The following is a 20,091-nucleotide window of genomic DNA, read 5'->3' as shown; positions in this document are numbered from 1 at the left end:
ACAGGCAAGAGACTGTGTCTGCCTCCTGGGAAGGGGCAGGAACAGCCCATGTGTTTGTCCCAAAGAATCACAGAATATCCTGAGCTGGATCCTCCAGGGCAGCTCCAGTTCCTGCACAGACACCCCAAAATCCCACCCTGAGCATCCCTGGAGTGCTGTCCTGGAGCTCCATGCCCATCCCTGGGAATCTCCACACAGTTCAACCACCAGGGGAAAGCTGGGGACCCTCCAAGCTCCAGCACATCCCCAGCTCAGCCCCACTATCTGTCTAAAAGGAAAGATTTTAACAGAAAAAAACACCCCCCACCACCCCTGAGACAGTTCACCCCAAGCTCAGGGGTGTGGAACCATCCCCACACTCTGGAGGGCACAGCCCAGCCTCTCCAGGCTCCACCACATCTTCTGTCACTGCAAAAGGGAAAGGTCAGCAGCACATCTGATGATGAAATGGCAAAATAAGCAACTTTTGGGCTTGTTTCCTGAAATCTCCAGTTCAGGCTGAGCTGGAAGCAAATCTCAGCACTGGATTCCTATAGTGAAGGACTGTGGCCACCTCACTGTTTATTTTTTCTGCATTTCTTGCTAAGCCTTATTTGTCTTCTTAAAAAACCCCTAAAATCCATGCTCACATGTCCTGTTTGATGCATGTGCCAAGGCCAGAGACATCATATCCCATCCAGCACATGTCAGGGCAGCCTTGTAAGGGGAAGCTGAGAAAAGATGGGCAGGGAGATCTATTTCTGTGCTTTCATTTTAAGACACCCCCTTGACTCCCTCCTTTCTGACTCACATTCCAGCTCCAGAACTGAGGAATGCAGCCACAAAAGGAAATTCTGCCAGTATTTTCACCCAAAGTTTGAGCACAGCCACAGCAGAAGAAGGAACTTGTGCCATCATCTGTCTGGTGTTTGGGAAAAGATTTTATATTTTCCATTCATGCACTACCTTAATCTGAATTAACCTCCAAGTCCTGAGAGGTTCTGAGACACAGATGATTTAGAAAATGAAGCCCAGAAATGAAAAAAGAAAAACAAAACCCCCCCCAGTCAGATAATTTAAATCAACATCATATTTCAGTAAGATCAAGATTTGCAGAACTCTGAGTGTTCATTAAGAATCACTTGCTCAGCTCTTAAAAGAATGCAACATTTGTGTTGATCACAGAAAAGCAGCTCAGCTCTGGAGATGAATCACTGCCTGAGGAAGGTTTTATTTTCTGTGGTTTCTCCAGTTTCACATCCCAAAGCAGGTGTGGTGCAAGGCACTGGATCGTGTTTGCTGTGGGACCTGGTGGTTGAGGATCAATCATGATTCTGCTGATTTTCTGGTCAGCCTTACAGCCCTTAAATAACACCCAGGACTCTTCCCAGACTCCAGCTGAGCCACACAAGCTTCCACTCTCACACTGTCCTGCATCACTGGCACCTCTCTATTGCCCTGGCAGAGCTGAGAGCTTCAGGCACTTCCCTTGCTGATTTAAAGGGCCAGGTGAGCCCAGGCACAGAGCACTGTGCCCTCCACAGCCTGGTTTCTGATGGCTCCCAGCTCCTGTGGAGCCTCTGGATGAGTTCCCACCCCATCCCTGGCAGAGGGGGCACAGAGGGGAGCTCAGCCCTGAGTGTGGCTTTTTTAGCCCCAGCTCCTCTGCCTGGGCACTGCAGCCCTTCCCAGCTCCTGCCCCCACCAGGTTCCAGCTCTGCAACCTCCTCCTGACCTGGGGCTCTCTAAATTAAGAAGCAGTTACATCCCTTCCTTCCTTGGCCACAGGGTGCTAAGAAGGTCACCACAGATGGTGGCTTAAAGGGCCCCCAGTGCCCCCTAATCCTGGCCAGACAGGGCTGCCCCAGCTGCCAACCTGAGCAGGTGATTAGAGCCTGGATTTATTTATCTGTGCTCACAGCCCTGCTGGCCCCCTGCACCCTGGGCTTTTCTGAGACACCAGGAAATTTCAGCCTTTCTGGTTCTGCTGAGCCATCTAAGGATGCTCCTCTCATTACGGGCACTCCCAGCCCTGTAAGGATGGACTCAATAACAGCAATTTCCAACACTTTCCCTGAATTCCTGGAATAATGGGCATTTTCAGCTTTGCTTGTTCTTCAGTCACTCTCTGTGTTCTTCTCTAAGTGCCTGAATGACAGATATTTCCCCACTGAAATACCTCCCAAGGAACAGCTCCTTCTGGAATCTGCCTTTATTCTGTGTGCACCAGTAACCACAGGGAGAAATGGAAAATGAAAGAGCAAATAATCAGCCAGCAGTGCTCAGGGGCTCAGGAGTCCTGAGAAAGGGAAGAACTTCCTGGATAAAAGACAATTCCCTCCACTTACAGTAAATACCTTGTACAAAAAGAAGGGTCCATTCTCCAAAACTCTGCTGAATATGCCAACAGCCAAAACAAAACTTGGAAAAATATCTGGCAGTGTTCTTAGTAAAAATGTCTTCTTGTATTTCTTCAATGCTGCTAAATACCACAATTTCATTTGCTGAGTTAAATCCTGGTCTATGGAATTAGGGATACAGTAGTCATGCAGAAAAGGATTTTTAGTCAGGTAATTTGTTCAACCTATCCTATTTTGTGTCAAAATATCCTCACTACCACCATGGGCAGCTGGAACAGAAACTGGTTATAGACAAATCTGATCAAACCCAAGTTCCCTTTCCCCCTCAACTGCCTCATTTTGATTTGGAGAAGTTCAGGTGAATCTTTTCCCTGCTGTTATTTGGAGTTTCCTGGGTTAGATTTCCAAATAAGATCCTTATTTACTGTATGTGGTATCTCTGGGGGTCCATCACACAGCAGCAGAGCTCCCACCTCTGTGGTAAAAAGTTTTAAAAATCTGATCATGTTTATTTTTTCTCTCTTCTATGTAATATCCAAAGGAGAACTCAGACTGTGACACCAATTAAAACACAATTTCTGCAAATCCTGCTGGAAACTGAGAATCCCTGGGAATGTCCCAGGCCAGGCTGGATGGGGCTTGGAGCACCCTGGGATAGTGAAGGTGTCCCTGCCTTACCCACTCTGTTATCTGTAATTTCTGCTTTCATCCATCTGCCCAGGAATCAGAAGAGAAAATCCACAGCTGAAAACTAGACTGCAGCATCCTCCTGCCATGAGCTGAGCACAGAACAAGGACACCCTGAAACCTTCACCTCTGCTGAAGCAAACTCCAGGTTTTACTCCCCTGAAGTTCTGCTGGTCCATTCCTACCAGAAGGAAACTCCCAGGAGCAGGCAGAGCCCTCCCAGCCCTGCCTGACCCCTGGCTCAGGAAGCACAGCAATTCCCAACAGCCACAGCCATTCCCAGCCCAGCATTTCCCAGGTCATGCTGCCACTGCAGCTGATCCCTAAATCCCTTCCCATCCCCCCAGAGAACCTCTGCTGCACAGAGGTGATTTCAGCTCAGCCCCACTGGCCAAGCTGCCTCTGGGGGATGTTAAACTCCCTAAAACTCCTGAGGACACTTTGGGGATGGGGAACTCCTCTGTCCTGACCCAAGCACTGCCAAGCACAGCCCCAACAGGGAAATGTTTCCTCCCCCAGTGCCAGAGCTGCTGTGTGCCCCTGTCAGAGAAGCAGCAGAGTGACCAAACCCTGGCACACACCAGCTGTGCCCCTTGCCTGCCCCAGCACAGCATTCCCCAGTGCCCAGCACCCCCTGGCTCTGGGATGTGCTCAGCAGAGCCAGCAGCTCACTTCACCTCCAGGCTGCTCCCAGGGCACACTCACATCCACCCCCACCATACAAACTGCAAACAGAACTTTCAGCAGCACCACAGGCAATGAACCTAAAACAGACATGCCCAAAGCTGTGCTCAGAACAAGCCACAGAGTCAAAGAAAAACAGAATTAGGCTGGGGAAAGACCTTTGAGATCTCTGAGCCCAGCCTCTGACCCAACACCACCTTGGCACATCCAGAGTTTTCTCAATCACCTCCAGGGCACCTGCCTGGGGTTGAAGTGATCCCAACTCCAGCAGCAGCAGCACTGGGGACAGGGGCAGATCCTCAGCAAATCCATCAAGCTCTGAGTCCCTGAACAGTCCCACCAGGCCAGGCTGAGGGAGAATCACCTCTCCAGCAGGATCCAAGGGACAACCCTCACCCAGGGCCAAGGTACCTGCACAGCCCATCTGCTGCCAGGGCAGGGCTGCCCCAAATGCCACTGCTGAGCCCCAGCTGGGCATCCCAGGGATCCCTCCCAGCAGTGCACATCCCAGAGCACAGACAGACACAGACACAGACACACAGACACACAGACAGAACACAGACACAGATACACAGACACACACAGATACACAGACAGAACACAGACACAGATACACAGACACAGATACACAGACAGAGATACAGACACAGACACACAGACACACACAGATACACAGACAGACACAGATACACAGACAGCACAGACACACAGGCAAATAGACACACAGACAGAACACAGACAGACACACAGACAGAATACAGACAGAACACAGACACAGATACACAGACAGAACACAGACACAGATACACAGACAGAACACAGATACACAGACAGAATACAGACACAGATACACAGACAGAATACAGACAGAACACAGACACACAGACACAGATACACAGACAGAACACAGACGCAGACACACAGACAGAACACAGACACAGACACACAGACAGAACACAGACACACAGACAGAACACAGACACACACACAGACACACAGACAGAACACAGACACAGATACACAGACAGAATACAGACAGAACACAGACACACAGACAAAGAGACACACAGATACACAGACACAGATACACAGAGACACAGAACACAGACACACAAACACAATAGAGACACAGACAGAACTCAGACAGAGACACAACACAGACACACAGATAGAACACAGACACAGACAGAACACAGACAGAGACACAGACAGAACACAGACAGAGACACAGACAGAGACAGACACACAGACACACATAGATAGACACACAGAGACACACACACACACACACACACAGACATACAGACACACAGACAACAGAGCACAGACAGACAGACACACACACACACAGACACACAGACAGACACACAGAGCACAGACATACAGACACACAGACAGAGCACAGACACACAGACAGATACACAGACAGACAGACAGACACTCAGACACTCACCGGGGCCGCCTGGGCACTTGGGCTGTGTCACTGTCCCCGTCCCCGAGCGGGAGCAGCCTCAGCTCCTCTCTGTGCCTCTTCACCCTGCAGGAAGCAGGACATGGAGGGAGGGTAAGCAGATAATCCACCACTTCTGGGAGGGTGAGCAGTGCTGGAGAGCAAAGCTGCTGCTGCCTGCAAGGATCAGAGCTGGGACTTTCTGAGCTAAGACCCTGAGCTGCTTAGAGCTGCAAGTGCAGCAGACAGAGGTGGTTGTGTTCCCAGGGCTGGGCACTGGGGGGTGGTTCTGGCTGGCCCAGGCACCAAAAATCTCACAAAAACTCCTCCATCAGGTTAAAGCTCACAGAGGACAAGGATAGAGGCAGGCAGGAACTTTTGGTCGTGATGGCTCAGGGAAAAAACAGAGTTTCTTCAAAGTGAAATATCCCACAGTAAAACTTTTTCATAGTTTAGTTCATTGATTTATTTAGTATTTGGAAAATGTGCTTTTGAAACTGAAGATTTTACTTTGGGCTAGGCCAACTTGAAACTATTCCTTGAAGGAATTAAAATGTTCTGCTCTAAGTCAGTTCCTCTGTGTCCTGAGATCCTCCTGGAACTTTAAATGAAGGTGCTTTCCTTTCCCTGCCATGGCTGAGATACCTGGCTGACCTGCTCAGCATGAGAGATGTGCCAGGTGGGGACATGAACAGGATTCAGGAGTGGAAATGCAGGGCTGTTTAAGGCATTTTTTGGCTGGGTCACCCTCAGCACCCACTGGCAGAAGATCCTGGCACAGTGGGACTGGTCCAGACAGGGATGCTCCTCACAGGGAAGGGTGCAGAGCATGTATGCTCAGCTCTTTGTGCCCCCAAGGATGTTAAACTAGACCTGGGTGAGGTCTAAGAGGTTGACTGATAATCTGGAGCGGAAGCAGAAAAGAGGCGCCATAGAAAAACCTCATCAAAGGAGCTGAAAAAAGGTCACCTTCCACTGTCCCAGGCTGCTCCAAGTGTCCAGCCTGGCCTTGGGCACTGCCAGGGATCCAGGGGCAGCCACAGCTCCTCTGGGCACCTGTGCCAGGGGCTGGCCACTCTCTCAGAAAAAAAACTTCTTCCTGATCTCTCATCTAAATCTACCCTACTTTGGTTTAAGGCCATTCCCTGCTCTTACACTGAATTCCCTTTTACTGTGCAAGTCCTGTGGAATTCAGGCAGCAAAAGCAGCTGAGCCCAGCCCTTGCAAGGCTGGAGCTGATCCACTGAGTGCCCCATCCCATGATTTTTGTAGAATCACTCCAACCCACAATGCAAAAGTGAAGGAGAATGGAGGTAAGAGCTCTGCCAAAGCACAGCATCACTTGAACACAGTAACTGCACTAAAATGTGCTGGTTTATTCCCACCCCAGGCTCCCCAAGCCTTTCCCTTCTCTCCCTGAGTGATAACAGGCATAAAAATCAAACACAAGTTCTCCAGGAGCAAAGGAAACCCACTGAAGGGCAATAAATCACAGGGCTGGATGGCAAACCCAGGGAGAGGGAGGGGGGGAGAAGGGATGAGACAGTGCAGACACTAAGATATATCACAGACCCTAAAAAGCCAGGACTCCTCCACACACTGGGCTAAACCTGGATGGAGCAGCAAAGCTGCCCAGCACAGCTGTGGGGCTGCAGTGAGGTGTCCTGGGTGCCACCAGGCTCAGAGCACAGCCAGTGTCACCCCAGCCACACCTGCACCCCTCCTCATTCCCCAAAAACACCTCCTCACTTCCCAAAAGCCACAGTTCCCATTGCTGGCTGCTGAGGGCAGAGGGACCTGCACACAGATGGGGTTTTCTGGGGATTCCCAAAATTCTGAGCCCTGCAGGATGGACACATGGGGCAGGGCTGTCCCACTGCCCAGGATCAGCTGGGGAAGGGGAAAGTCCAAGTGAAGGCCAGTGCTGGGTGGGATGCAGACATCTCTGAGCAGCAGAGATGCAGAGATTCCCACAAGGAATGTCTCACATCTGACCTGGGATCCTGACAGCAGCACTTCCACTCACCTGGAACACTCCCAGGCACCACACACAAGAACCACCAGCAAGCAGCACTGATTTTCTTCTAGCAAACCTTTAATTTAGCAGGCACCTCCTGCTTCATTAGAGAGCTTGCTCTCCAGGGATTTGCTCCTCAAGTGGGGCAGGAAATGAAAAGACACAAGATGCCATTTAATTGGGGATAAAGATCCATCTTTGCAGTGCCTATCATAATGATGTGCCATTTAAAAACAAGTGTGGAGCAGGTGTGAGATGGCACCAGCTCTGGATGTGCATGGAAGGGGCTGACAGCAGCAGCAGGTCTGAGACAATCAGCTGGTGCAGCTTCAAAACTCCTGATCCCTTTGGGCTCTCTCACCTCAAACTTCTCTGCAGAATTGACTTTTGAAATGGCATCTCAGGGAAGCCAAGGGGTTTCAAAGGAAGAGCATGGCCCCTGAAATGGTCCCTGAGCTGTGGGGCAGGGCTGGTGCTGAGGATGGAGAGGGGAAAATCACCAGCACAGCCAAGGTTCAGGTGACCAGAGCTGCCGTGATATCCAACCTGAACCTCCCTGGCACAGCTCCAGCCACTCCCAGCCCTGAACAAGTGACATCAAGGTGCTGATGTCTGCCCTGGGAGCTGAGGCAGGGGGACAGGGATTCTGCTTTCCCTCAGAGGAGCAATGGGATAAATCACTTCCATAGAGGGGCTTTCAGACCTGCAGGGAGCAGAGGCAAAGAGCAAGGGGAGCTTATGGATGTGTTATATTCTAAGGAAAGGGAAACCTGGAGTTCATCTTTTGAGCTGCATGGGATTCAAGGCAGCTGAGTTGGCTCAAGCCTGCCCCAAACAGCTCCCACAGCTGAGGATTTCCTTCTGAACAAGCCCCAAACCAGAATCCTCAGCTGTGTCCCTCCACACTGAGAACTTCTCCAGCTTTCCATGGGAGGTGGGAGCTTGGATCTGCCTCAAAACAGGGGGTGAACCCCTGAGCACTGGGAGACACTGGGAGGGACTGGCAGGAGTCCTGGAGAAACCAAACCATGACTTCACACCAAAGGCAGAGTGGCTCAGCTGAAGTGTTCCTCCTGGAAAAGAGACACCAGAGCAGAGGTCTCTGCCCTTTGTGCTTCTCCAGATGTTATCTGCAGCACCCTGGATTTATTTAAATCTCTTTTCTAACAAGTACCTTTCCTGCACCTCCTCTCATGGGAGACAAACAAGGAGGAACTTGGTTTAATTGATGCACTTTAATTAACTGCCTGTTTTGCCAAACCCTGCTCCTGTTTGATGCAAATTCACAGCCTTCCACTGTAAGCAATACCTCAGCTTGGCTTCAGCCTTAACTGAGGTTTAAATACCCTATTTTTATGGGTCCATACTCACAGAATTCCAAATCCCAGTGTGGTTTGGCTTGGAAGGGACCTTGAAGATCATCTTGTTCCAATTCCCTGCCATGGGCAGGCTGCTTAGATCCTTCAAGTATCACTTCTTGGGCTGGGTTTCTTTGGCCACTGAGCACATCAGACCCTTGTCCTGAGCCAGCTTTTGGGCCAGGATGCTGCTCAGGGAGAGCTGGCTCTGCTGAGAGCTGTGCTGCTGCAGGAGCTGTGCTGGGAGCAAGATGTGCCTGGCCTGAGGCAAACAGGAGCATCTTCTGTGACACAGGAAACCCTAAACCACATCCCAGGCCAGCATGAGAGCAGGGACAGCTTCTCCTGTTTCATTTCAAGGGGCAGACACAGCTCCCCATCCTCCCTAATTTTGTATCTTGACATCTCCACCTTCTGCCTGAGAATTCTCTCCTGCTGTCAGGTCACCAGGCCAGCTGGAAAGCCATTTTTCACACCCTGGCTAGCCCAGAGGCACCTGGCTGCCTCCTTGCACTGGCAAAATGCTGACAACAAAACTAATTAGTGGGCAGCAGGACTGTGGCTGGGTGACAGCACTGGCCTTTACTGTACCAGCCAAAACTTCAAGGGATTCAGGAGCAGCTCCTGGCTCCTCCCCAGGCTCCTTTTGTGACCTTGGGCTCCAGCTCTGTGCTCTACCCACTGAGGATATAACACTTCCCAGACATGGCCACGCAGGTAAATTAATTTATGGTGAGGAAACAATTCATTAGAATGGGCACAAAGGTCTGGTCAGAATAAAACTGTAACATGGTTAAGCTTTTTACCAGACTTGTGCATTAGCTGAATATTCCCAATATTCTCACAATGCCTGGGCTGAGCAGGTTGAGTGGAACAGGCTGCCCAGAGCAGCTGTGGCTGCCCCATCCTTGGAAATGTCCAAGGCCAGGCTGGACAGGGCTTGGGGCAACCTGAGCTGGTGGAAGGTGTCCCTGAAGAGCTTTGAGGTCTCTTCCAACCCAAACCAGGGATGCTCTGCAGCAGGCTTTTCCTGTCCATAAAACATCAAGGGGGGCTCAGTGAGAAAAAGGAAAGGAAAGGAAAGGAAAGGAAAGGAAAGGAAAGGAAAGGAAAGGAAAGGAAAGGAAAGGAAAGGAAAGGAAAGGAAAGGAAAGGAAAGGAAAGGAAAGGAAAGGAAAGGAAAGGAAAGGAAAGGAAAGGAAAGGAAAGGAAAGGAAAGGAAAGGAAAGGAAAGGAAAGGAAAGGAAAGGAAAGGAAAGGAAAGGAAAGGAAAGGAAAGGAAAGGAAAGGAAAGGAAAGGAAAGGAAGAAAGGGAGGAGAAAGGAGGAGAAAGGAGGAGAAAGGAGAAGAAAAAGGAAAGGCCTGAGCAGCCTGTCAGAATTCAGCACTGGGATAATTGGTCTGTACACACTGCTCCCACACCCAATTACCAGCTCAGTTTGGTGTTTGATTGTACACGACTCTGGTCCAGCAGAGCTGCTGCTGTTTCCATTCCTGCACACATCACCCAGTCCCTAAATCATTTTTAATAGCTCCTCTCCTCGCCTGCCCTCCCAGCTCATTGCAGCCCCATCAGCACGAGGCAGGTTGCAGATATGGAGGAGCTGACATTTCTCTTTTGAGTAATTTGCAGTGGATTTCTTGCCCATTTGATGTAGTCATTTTGTTCTCGGCACTGATGTGACATTAATTATTGTTAAATATTCTTATCTGTTACACACAGTTCTGTTTAGATAAAGGTCAGTGCATGAACCCCTGACAGTGCTCGTTGCTGCCATGCTCCAAAGCCAATTTGTCATCCTCTCCCTTCAATACCTTCATCTTGGTTTCAGTTCATTTTTCCATTAATTCAGGCACAGTAGAGAGCCATTAAAAAAATGCAAAATCTCTCAGCTGTTCAGCTCAGCACTCGGACAGGGAATTATGAGGTTGGGAGCACCAGTTGCACAGGGAGGGCAGCAAATAATGCCCAGGAAAATCCAGCAGCAGCCTCTGTAAGGAACTGTATGGCTGCCCCCCAAAAATCTGTGCATAGCTCTGCTTTAGTGAAGATCTGCTAAACCTTGTGCAGCACTTGCTGCCTTCTCCCAGCCTGGTGTGCAGTGGGATAACAGCACAATCCTGAGCTCAGCTGTGGCTGGCCCTGCATCCCTGGCAGTGTCCAGGGCCAGGCTGGACAGGGTTTGGAGCAGTTTGGGACAGTGGAAGGTGTCCCTGCCATGGGAGGGGTGGCACTGGATGGGCTTTAAGGCCTTTTCCAATCCAGGCCATCCTGGGGTTTATAACTCTGCTACTCCCACACCACCCTCTCTTGGCAGAGGACAAGAAGGGAGGCTCAAACTGTCAAAATTTCCCAGAACAGAAGCAGCCAGCAGCTCCATCCCCCCAGAGCCCTGAGGGGCAGCTGGGCCTGCTCAGGGTGAGTGAAACCTGCACCAGCCTCTGCTCTGTTTTCCTTTTATCTCTCTGACCAAATAGTTCCCCTCTGCCACCCTGAGGTGTCACACCCCACCATGCCCCTGCAAGGTGGGGACTGCAGTGCAGGGACAGCCCTGGTCCAGCACACCTTGGGACCCCTTGGAGAGCCAAAACTGGGGCTCCACAGCCTGCCAGGAGCAGGGAATGCTGAGAGCTCCCAGCAGCCTGTGCCCTGGCATGGCTCTCCCTGGGGACAGATGATGCCATCCCACGGGGACACAGCCAGCAGGGCAGCAACAGCAGAGCTCTGGCACAGCTGGCAGCACAGCTGGCAGCAGGGACAGTCCCAGCCCAGCTCACACTGCAGGGAGCAGGGATCCAGCACAGTGCTGAGCACACCTGTGCCACTGCCCAGCTGCACCTCTGTGCTCCAGACCCAGAGCCAGCCTGGACCCAGCACAGCCAGAGCCCAGAGCCAGCCTGGACCCAGCACAGCCAGAGCCCAGAGCCAGCCTGGACCCAGCACAGCCCCCCAGAGCCAGCCTGGATCCAGCACGGCCACAGCCCAGAGCCAGCCTGGATCCAGCACAGCCACAGCCCAGAGCCCAGAGCCAGCCTGGACCCAGCACAGCCAGAGCCCAGAGCCAGCCTGGACCCAGCACAGCCCCCCAGAGCCAGCCTGGACCCAGCACAGCCCCCCAGAGCCAGCCTGGACCCAGCACAGCCCCCCAGAGCCCAGAGCCAGCCTGGATCCAGCACAGCCCCCCAGAGCCAGCCTGGACCCAGCACAGCCACAGCCCAGAGCCCAGAGCCAGCCTGGACCCAGCACAGCCCCCCAGAGCCAGCCTGGACCCAGCACAGCCACAGCCCAGAGCCCAGAGCCAGCCTGGACCCAGCACAGCCAGAGCCCAGAGCCCAGAGCCAGCCTGGACCCAGCACAGCCAGAGCCCAGAGCCAGCCTGGACCCAGCACAGCCAGAGCCCAGAGCCCAGAGCCAGCCTGGACCCAGAACAGCCACAGCCCAGAGCCCAGAGCCAGCCTGGACCCAGCACAGCCCAGAGCCAGCCTGGACCCAGCACAGCCCCCCAGAGCACACACAGGGAGCACAGGCTATGCACAGGTGAGGGGGTTCTCTGGATCTCCAGAGCTCTATAGGCTCCTACTTTGTTGGGTTATCTTAAATAAGCAAAGCAGCTAATGGTTAAAAAGGTTATTTATTACAAAGCACAGAAGTCTCAACAGCACACAGACAAGCAATGGCAACAAAGCAGAAAGGCAAAAGGCAAAAGGCAAGTGGCTAAAAGCAACAATGGCTAAAAGCACCAACTCTCCCAACACAAACTCTTAAATAGGATTTTTCCAACAAGCTAAGATGCAAACTCAGATCACCACTCCTTAACCTATTAGAATTCTGGTTTCTTAGCACACCAGGTTACATACAGAACTACACATACAATCTATCTTGTTCTACCTAAGAAATGTAAGCAATATTCTTACTACAATTCTATTATGTCTAAGCACTGTATACAACTGCAGGCCTGGAGCCTCTATTGAAGATATCAGTGTGTTTCAACCTTCACTAGAACACTCACTGCTACTGTGGCATTTGAAACCTTTCACTTACTAAAAAAAGCCTTAGAACTCAATTTAAAACTTATTGAATCCCTGCACTCTGATTTCTCTCTGAAGAATTCAGAGACCCCTGACTGACTGACTCCAGCAGAGAGGAGCTCAGCCCTCAAGCCAACCCCTTCAGTGACAAGGAGCAGGGGGAAGATGCTCAGGAGGCTCCAAACCCAGGATAGGATAATCCAAGGTGGGCTCTGCTGCACAAGTAGAGAAGGATGCAAAAGTGGATTGGACATGACTGAAGTACCACATCATGAATCATGTGCTTGTCCCAGCACTTGGCATACAGAGGAACATTTGAGCCTTTATTCCAAGCGACATTTAATTTTGCATTGTGCTAAATCATTCTGTACTTCTAAATAAAGAGAGAATAAACTCCCAAACTTGTCCCCCTCTCAGTGAAACACAAGGAAATAGTGCAATGTGCTGAATGGAATCAAGTGTGGGGTTTTTTTCCTTCACCTGGAATCACAGAATCACTGAAGCTGAAAAGGATCTCTAAGGTAAGTCCAACAAGGCCAAGCCCACCAGAAACCCTAAGCCATACCCATGTTTTTTGAACACCTCCAGGAATGGCGACTCCACCACTGCCCTTGGCAGTGTGCTCCAGGGCTGGACCACTCTGGGGAGATATTTTCCCTAATCTCCAAGCTCAACCTCCCCTTGCACAACCTGAGGCTGTTTCCTCTCATCCTTTTCACCTGGGAGCAGAGACCAACCCACCTGCACCCTGCTGCCAGGGAGCTGGAGGGAGCCAGAGGGTCCCCCTGAGCCTCATTTCTCCACACTGAACAACCACCTGATCCATCAGAACCACGAATAAACTCCTGGACAAAGGGATGCTCCATGCCAGGTCCCTGGCTGCACCAGAGCCAGTGGGAGCAGCAGCACTGCCCCCTCCCCTCTGCTAAATCAGGAGCAGGGAAGGGCCAGAGCTGGCAAAGGTATGAGACAGCACAGGTCCTCTCCAGCCTTGGGGACACAGTGTCCTGAGGCTAAAAATACAGAGACAAACCAAAAAGTCAAGGCTAGCAAGAGGCATTAACAGAGCTGGTTATTTCTGTAGCCAGTGAGCACCCAGAGAGAGCCCAGCCCGCAGCACTTGCTGCCTGTGTGACAGACAGGCTGCTGCAGCTGGGGGAGTCTGGTTTCCTGCACACACAGGGTGAGAGTGTCCCTGTCCCCTGCCCAGCAGCCTCACACCTTGCTAACATTATTTTTAGCTGGGTGATGTGCAGGAGCAGAGGGACAAGGCAAAGGAAGGATGGTGAAGGCTCTCACCACCACCCCAGGGAGTCAGGATCCAGCTTGTCTTGGGCTGCAATACAGGATGTGACCAGAAATGTGAATTCTGTCCCCATCTGTTAAACCAGCTGGGGCAGTGACCCTGATCTCCTGGCACATATTATCTGCTAATGGGCCATCTTTAAACCAGCTGGGCAATCATCTTTATCTTTCCCACAGCCCATCCTCCCTCCAGGAAGATATCATCTGCTGCTGGCCCATTGAGTCCCAGGGCATGACTGATAAAATTCCATCATCCCACTGGGAGATGCTCCAGCCAGGGGAGGAGCCAAGCCTTTCCTACCCAGATAAAAACTGAGATTTTGGACACCAAGGGACCTTCTTCCCACTGCATTCCAGAGGAAAGCCAGACCTTTCCACATCATCCCTGGAGCTTCAGAGGAAACTGCACCTTCTCCAGGAGCACTGCTCCAGCTGAACCACATCTGCCCCTGCAGGAGGATGCAGCCACCATTGAATGGGACTGTGCCAACACCCTGACTGACTGACGGGTGTCAGCTTGGATTCTGACTCTGGCAGGGTTTGGGATTGTTCTTTGTAATACTGTATTTCTATTTTAATGTTCCTAGTAAAAAACTGTTATTCCTATTCCCATATCTTTGCCTGAGAGCCCCTAAATTACAAAATTATAATAATAATAATTTGAAGGAAGGGGGTTTACATTCTCCATTTCAATGAGAAGCTTCTGCTTTATTGGCAGACTCCTGTCCTGCAAACCAGGACACAGATTTATAAGGTTTGTGAACAAACTTGTGAAGAGTCAGCAGCACCAAGGTGGAAATGTCTCCAGCAGCCTTTACCAGTGGGAGATGTCCCACACCTGGAGCAGGACTGGGCTGCCCACAGTGCTCCCAGCACACCTGGACACACCTTGCATCCCAAAGGGCCAGAGCTCCATGGAAAGTTTCCACCACCAAAAGCAGTGGCAGCAACTTCACAGCTGGCAGTGGCAGGGATGCTCCAAACAGAATCATCACAGAATCCCTGAATGGTGTGGGTGGGGAGGGACATTTAGGACAATCTCTTTCCAACCCCTGCCATGGCAGGGACACCTTCCACTACCCCAGGTTGCTCCAGCCTGGCCTTGGACACTTCAGGGATCCAGGGGCAGCCACAGCTGCTCTGGGCACCCTGTTCCATGACTGGAGCTGTCAGAGCTCAGCTCCTCTCACCTGGCATAAAAAAACCCCAGGGACACCAGGGAACACCACAAGGAGCCTCTGGCACTGGCAATGTGCCAGGCTGAGCCTCCCACACAGGACTGCTGAATTCAATTTGCCTTCCTCCATTAACCACAATGGATTTACACCCGAACCAGAACTGAAAACAATCAATTATCTGTCTATTTAACCTCACTGCCGTGTTATCATTCCCTCTGTCCCATGTTTGGCTCCCCTCTGATATCCAAATTCTTGCAGAGCTGACAGAACTTTGGCACAGCCTTCACACTGCAGGACAAACTTCCAAGGTAAAGAAAGGATAACATCCCAGTTTCTTCTGCAAGAGTGATTTCAGCACTAAGTACTGCAAAAATATGAATAGAAAAGTCCAGACTTGTGAGTGCAGCTGATCCCTGCAATCTGCACTCCAGTGCATGGATTAAGGTCTACTCCAGCTGTAAGGAACCACATCCTTCTGACAGGAATGCTGCTGGAGCTCTGGGATAAGCAGAGACTTGAGTTTCAAGGCTGATGGCAGAGCTACCTCATGGGAAAAGAGCATCCAAGTTTTACCCATCAGCACATGCTGAGAGCCACAGAACTAAAGATCCCCAGTGTAGGATAATTTATTTTTTGTGCTGCTTTGGCCTCTGAGTGCACATCAGATGAGGCAGAGCTGGTCTGAAACTGAAGGGAAGGTGCTGCTGCTGCTCTGCCATTGCTGAGCTTTGACACAAAACCCATAAATCCCAGTCCAGCAGCCACCTTGGTCATGGTACCTCAGAGCTCTGACCAGTTCCACATCCTCATCATCACAGGCACCTCCTGAGAGCCTCCTCCAAATGAACCAGTGATCCCAACACAGCCACAGGAGACTGCCCATGGCCAGGGACATCCAGGGACATCCAGGGACAACCCCACAGCTCCAGCTCCAGAGGGGGGATGCTCACTCTGCTCTCAGCAGGGGTTTGCTGTACACAAGCAATTCCTTTTCTGTAATGGATTGGGGGTGCATCATTATGATTAGGCACAGTTGTTACACATCCAGCCCTTAATTAGATTTGTGTAATTACAAATTCACTGTGTTATTTCACATGGTGGGAAAAGTCCTGCTTGGGTGGGGTTACATGAGACAGGAGAGATTCCCCTGGAGCTTCCAGAGCTGCCTGATAACCTGGAACAAATGACATCTCCAGTTCTGGACCTCCACAAGGTGTGCTCAACATCAGGCTGATTTTGCATGGCTGAAAGGCAGAAATCAGGCAAAACCACATGGAAAATGTTCCTAGCAGTGTTTTCTTCTCCTGCAGAGATATTCAAGCAGCACAATCAGGAGGCTGATGCTGCAGCCCCTGATGCTGCACTGGTGCCCCAGACACCCAGCTGGGACCAGGAGATGGGATGTCCCCAGGGCACCACTGTGGCCTGGACACAGGAATGAGCCATTCATGTCCTGGACACAGAGGAAGTCACTGGGAGAAATCCCAATGGACCAGAAGGCTTTTGCAGCAGGCCAGGCTGGCAGATGGGAGAGCTGACCCACAGGACTCAGACCCAGCCCCACCAGCTGGGGAGCAGCAGGGTCAAGCAAGCTGGTTGCTCTTTTTGGGTTGTTTATCCTAGAAAACACCAGCTGAGAGGTGACCCAGGCTGCTTTCCACAGGGGCACGAGCCAGCCCAGACAGAAAATCACCTGGGCTAAAAGAGAAACTGCTACACAGAGAAACCAGGGAATGGTTTGGAGTGGAAGGGAATTCAAAGACTCTGGCATTCCAGCTCCCCTGCCATGGGCAGGGATTGCACCCACCAGAACAGGCTGCTCTGAGCCCCATCCAGGATACAACCAGGTGCTTTTACACTCCAGCTGGGGGGGACACTGAACCCAAAGTCCTTTTAATTCACCCCAGGGCAGAAAAGCATCTTGTGGCACATTGAGGAGCAGATCTGGACTCACCCTGTGGTTATCTGGAAAGCTCCCTGGCATTTCCTGCAGGGACAGCTGCTGGCACAGCACTGCACCAGGCACCTGAAATGGGCTGAGAGCTCTCTGCCCCCTGCAGGAGAACACCACCAGCACAAAACATTCAGGGAAGCAGCAAGAAAACCCTCTCCTGAGAGACCTGAGCCTGATTTTTTTTTTTCCATTAGACTATTTTTACAGATGGGGAAATGAAGCAAGAAGCCAGAAATGGCCCCCAGCCACAGAGTTATTTAGTGGTAAGTGAACAGCCAGCCCTGCTATCAGATGTACACAGGGCTGCACAGCTGCCCTGGGCTGAATCTGCACCTTAAGTGTTCCACTGGGAAAGATCTAACCCAGGTCCTGAGCTCCTTCCTTTGCCTGGAACAGCCCCAGCACCTCCTAGTAACTTCCACTTAATTAGTGTCTTGTCTTCATTTTCTTCTGCCTTCACTCAGATTAAAGAACATGAAGGAAGTGAATTTTCTAGTGGTTGGGGTTGGTTGTTTATTAAATCTTATCTAGAGTACAGAATTCAGCAACACTTCTAGCCACCAGCTAAAAGCCAGCAAAATGGAGGTGAACTTAGTTAGTTACAAGATTTCTTTAAGTTAAATAGTCCAATAGAGATTAACACCTGTATTATTTACACTTTTGACCCAATAACCAGACTCCTGTGACCTGCAGTGCAGCACTAACTGTGCAACCAGAAACTACAGCCTGAAACCATGAAAAGGAAGAACACTGAAAGGAGACACCACCCAAAATCCTCCATCTTGTCCCACACCTATTACTATATTCTAAAAACCCCAAATTCCAAACCCCTCACCATGTGAAATCACACACTTCTATTCAACTACACACCTGTGATTTTAACTCCATCACTCAAATTTGGGAGCCTTCTCCAAGGCCTCAGGTCAAAAGCAGTGTTCTCCAGGCAAGAAATAAATCCTGTGGCTGCAGCAGGGAAGGACAAACTGCTGGCAGCTGACCCCAAGTGCTGGGTGCAGCACTGGAGGAAGGTTTGGAGCCAGGTGCCCAACAGGGCTTGAAGGAAGCACTGAAAGAACCTGTGTGCACATGGCTCAGCTGCAGCTCCAGGATATTGCAGCTGTGGTGCCTCCAGGCTTGAAATTCCATGAGGAGTCTGGGGATTCCACCTGCCAGGACTGGTCCTTGCAAATGTGAATCCCTCTGCACCATCAGAACCTCTAAGCAACCATGACTTCTTTTCACAGTGATTTTCTAGGGTGAAAAATCTGGAATAGCTCCAGACAGTGCTTGGGCTCATCCCATTGCTGAGCTGGGGAGGGTCCAGTCCCAGTTAATGCCTGCTGAGAGTGCCAGGATCCCAACATCTGTGCAAACAGCCTTCCCAAATTCTCATTTCAGTCACCAACACTGTGCCTTTCATGAAGAGCAGGTTTGCCACAGGCAGCTCTAGGTACAAAACCACCATCATTTATTCTGGTCCCAAAGTCCTTGCCCAGCATCCAGCTGCTCTTACACCCAGAGCTGGGCTGTGCCCTCAAAACACAGGGAATTAATTGGGGTCCTGAATTAGTGAGGTCAGAGCCAATTAGCACAACTTGACCCAGCTGCTTTAAGCAACGTTTTTCTAGTATAGTGGAGCTTGTTATCACACAGATTCATCTTGGTGCCAGGTGAAAAATGAGCTGTCAGAGCAGGTGTGACCCTTTGGGATGCATTTTCATCCTTTCTGGGGGTGGAAACAGGAGAGAGCAGCCTGGTGTTTGCAGCCCAGCCTCTGTGTGTCCACTGCTCATGAAGGAAAAAAATATCCAGACACCCTTTCCCTCCTTCCAACCCACCTGGAACCTGCTCAGGTCACAAAGTTCAATAACTCTGTGCTATTAGTAACTTATTAACTCAATGTTTAATAACTTTGTGCCCAAGCAGGGGCAGCCACAGAGCCACCACTGCCCAGGTACCACATTAACTCCAGCAGTGGACCTGCAGCTGACCAAAATTCCTTTTCTGGACACATTTAATCTGCAGAAAGAAAAGCCAGGCTGGATGGGGCTTGGAGCAGCCTGGGGCAGTGGAATGTGACCCTGGATGAGCTTTAAGTCCTGTCCACTCAAACCAGTCTGGGATTCTGTGAAAAAAATAATCCTGCTCTGCCCCTTTTCACTTTAAGAATGAAAAATAGTGATGAGAGAAAGCTCAAGCCACAGCACCCACATGAGCAGCAACCTCAGCACCTGGGGTTGTACAAAAGTGAAAGAATCCTCAACAAAACTCTCCCTTTTCCTGAAAGCAAATGTACAGTTTGAGGGCTTCTTTTCTAATGAGAAATGTTAAAGCAAAATAAAAAAGTTTGATTTTTTTTTAAATTAGTATTTCAAATCAACAAAATAAGCAGCAAAATAACCCCATTTTATGTGTCACTTTACTGACATCCCCAGCTATGTGAATGGCACTGCAAACCCCCTCAGTGCAGTGGAAAGCACCAAATTCTCCAAATTTGTTTTTATTCTGTGAGCACTGCTTGGAGCTGTCAGATGTTCTTGTCAAGATGTCACACCCTGAAGCATTTAGGATTTCTTACAGACAAATCCCCAGCTCTCCACAGGCAGCAGTGGGGGGCTGCCCATCACACCTGGCACCAGCAGCAGCTCAGGGCACTGCTCACTGGGAGATGCCCTCAAAGGAATCCTGGTGAGGTGACTTTAAAGGTTCCCCTCTGTATTGGAGGCCAAGCAGCCCCAAATTCCTCACTGCAGGTCCAGCCAGGTTGGGTGGGACACCCCAAGCATGGCAAGGAGGCAGGGTCACAGCCAAAGGGTCACTGAGAGATTTAGGCTGGCAAAGACCTCCCAGGTCATCAGCTTCAAGGCCACGCTAAGCCACGTCCCCAAGTGCCACATCCTCATGGATTTTAAACCCCTCCAAGGATGGTGACTCCACACTGCCCTGGGCAGCTGTTCCAACACTTGACAATCTGTTCAGGGAAGAATTTTTCCCTCATATCCAATCTAAATATTCCCTGGCAGAGCTCGAGGGCATTTCCTCTTGTCCTGTCACTCATTCCCTGGGAGCAGAGCCTGACCCACCCTGGCT

The 20,091-nt window shown here is 50.7% G+C and overlaps 1 protein-coding gene across 2 annotated transcripts in view; it reads right to left on the bottom strand.

Moving 5' to 3' along the window:
* Positions 1–20,091, bottom strand: part of RALY (RALY heterogeneous nuclear ribonucleoprotein) — a 101,912-nt gene that overhangs the window by 63,489 nt on the left and 18,332 nt on the right. Inside the window, exon 2 of one of the 2 annotated variants that reach the window (XM_056507867.1) lies at positions 5,164–5,247. The exons of the other annotated variant lie outside the window; for it this stretch is intronic. The gene's annotated coding sequence lies outside the window, so the exon portion shown is untranslated. The remainder of the gene's footprint in view (positions 1–5,163; positions 5,248–20,091) is intronic. 2 annotated transcript variants of the gene reach the window in all.

Source organism: Oenanthe melanoleuca, chromosome 20 (assembly GCF_029582105.1).
Source record: "Oenanthe melanoleuca isolate GR-GAL-2019-014 chromosome 20, OMel1.0, whole genome shotgun sequence".
NCBI classification, from domain to species: domain Eukaryota; kingdom Metazoa; phylum Chordata; class Aves; order Passeriformes; family Muscicapidae; genus Oenanthe; species Oenanthe melanoleuca.
The sequence above is the reverse complement of the archived record's forward strand: the minus strand, read 5'-3'. Positions and strand labels throughout refer to the sequence as shown.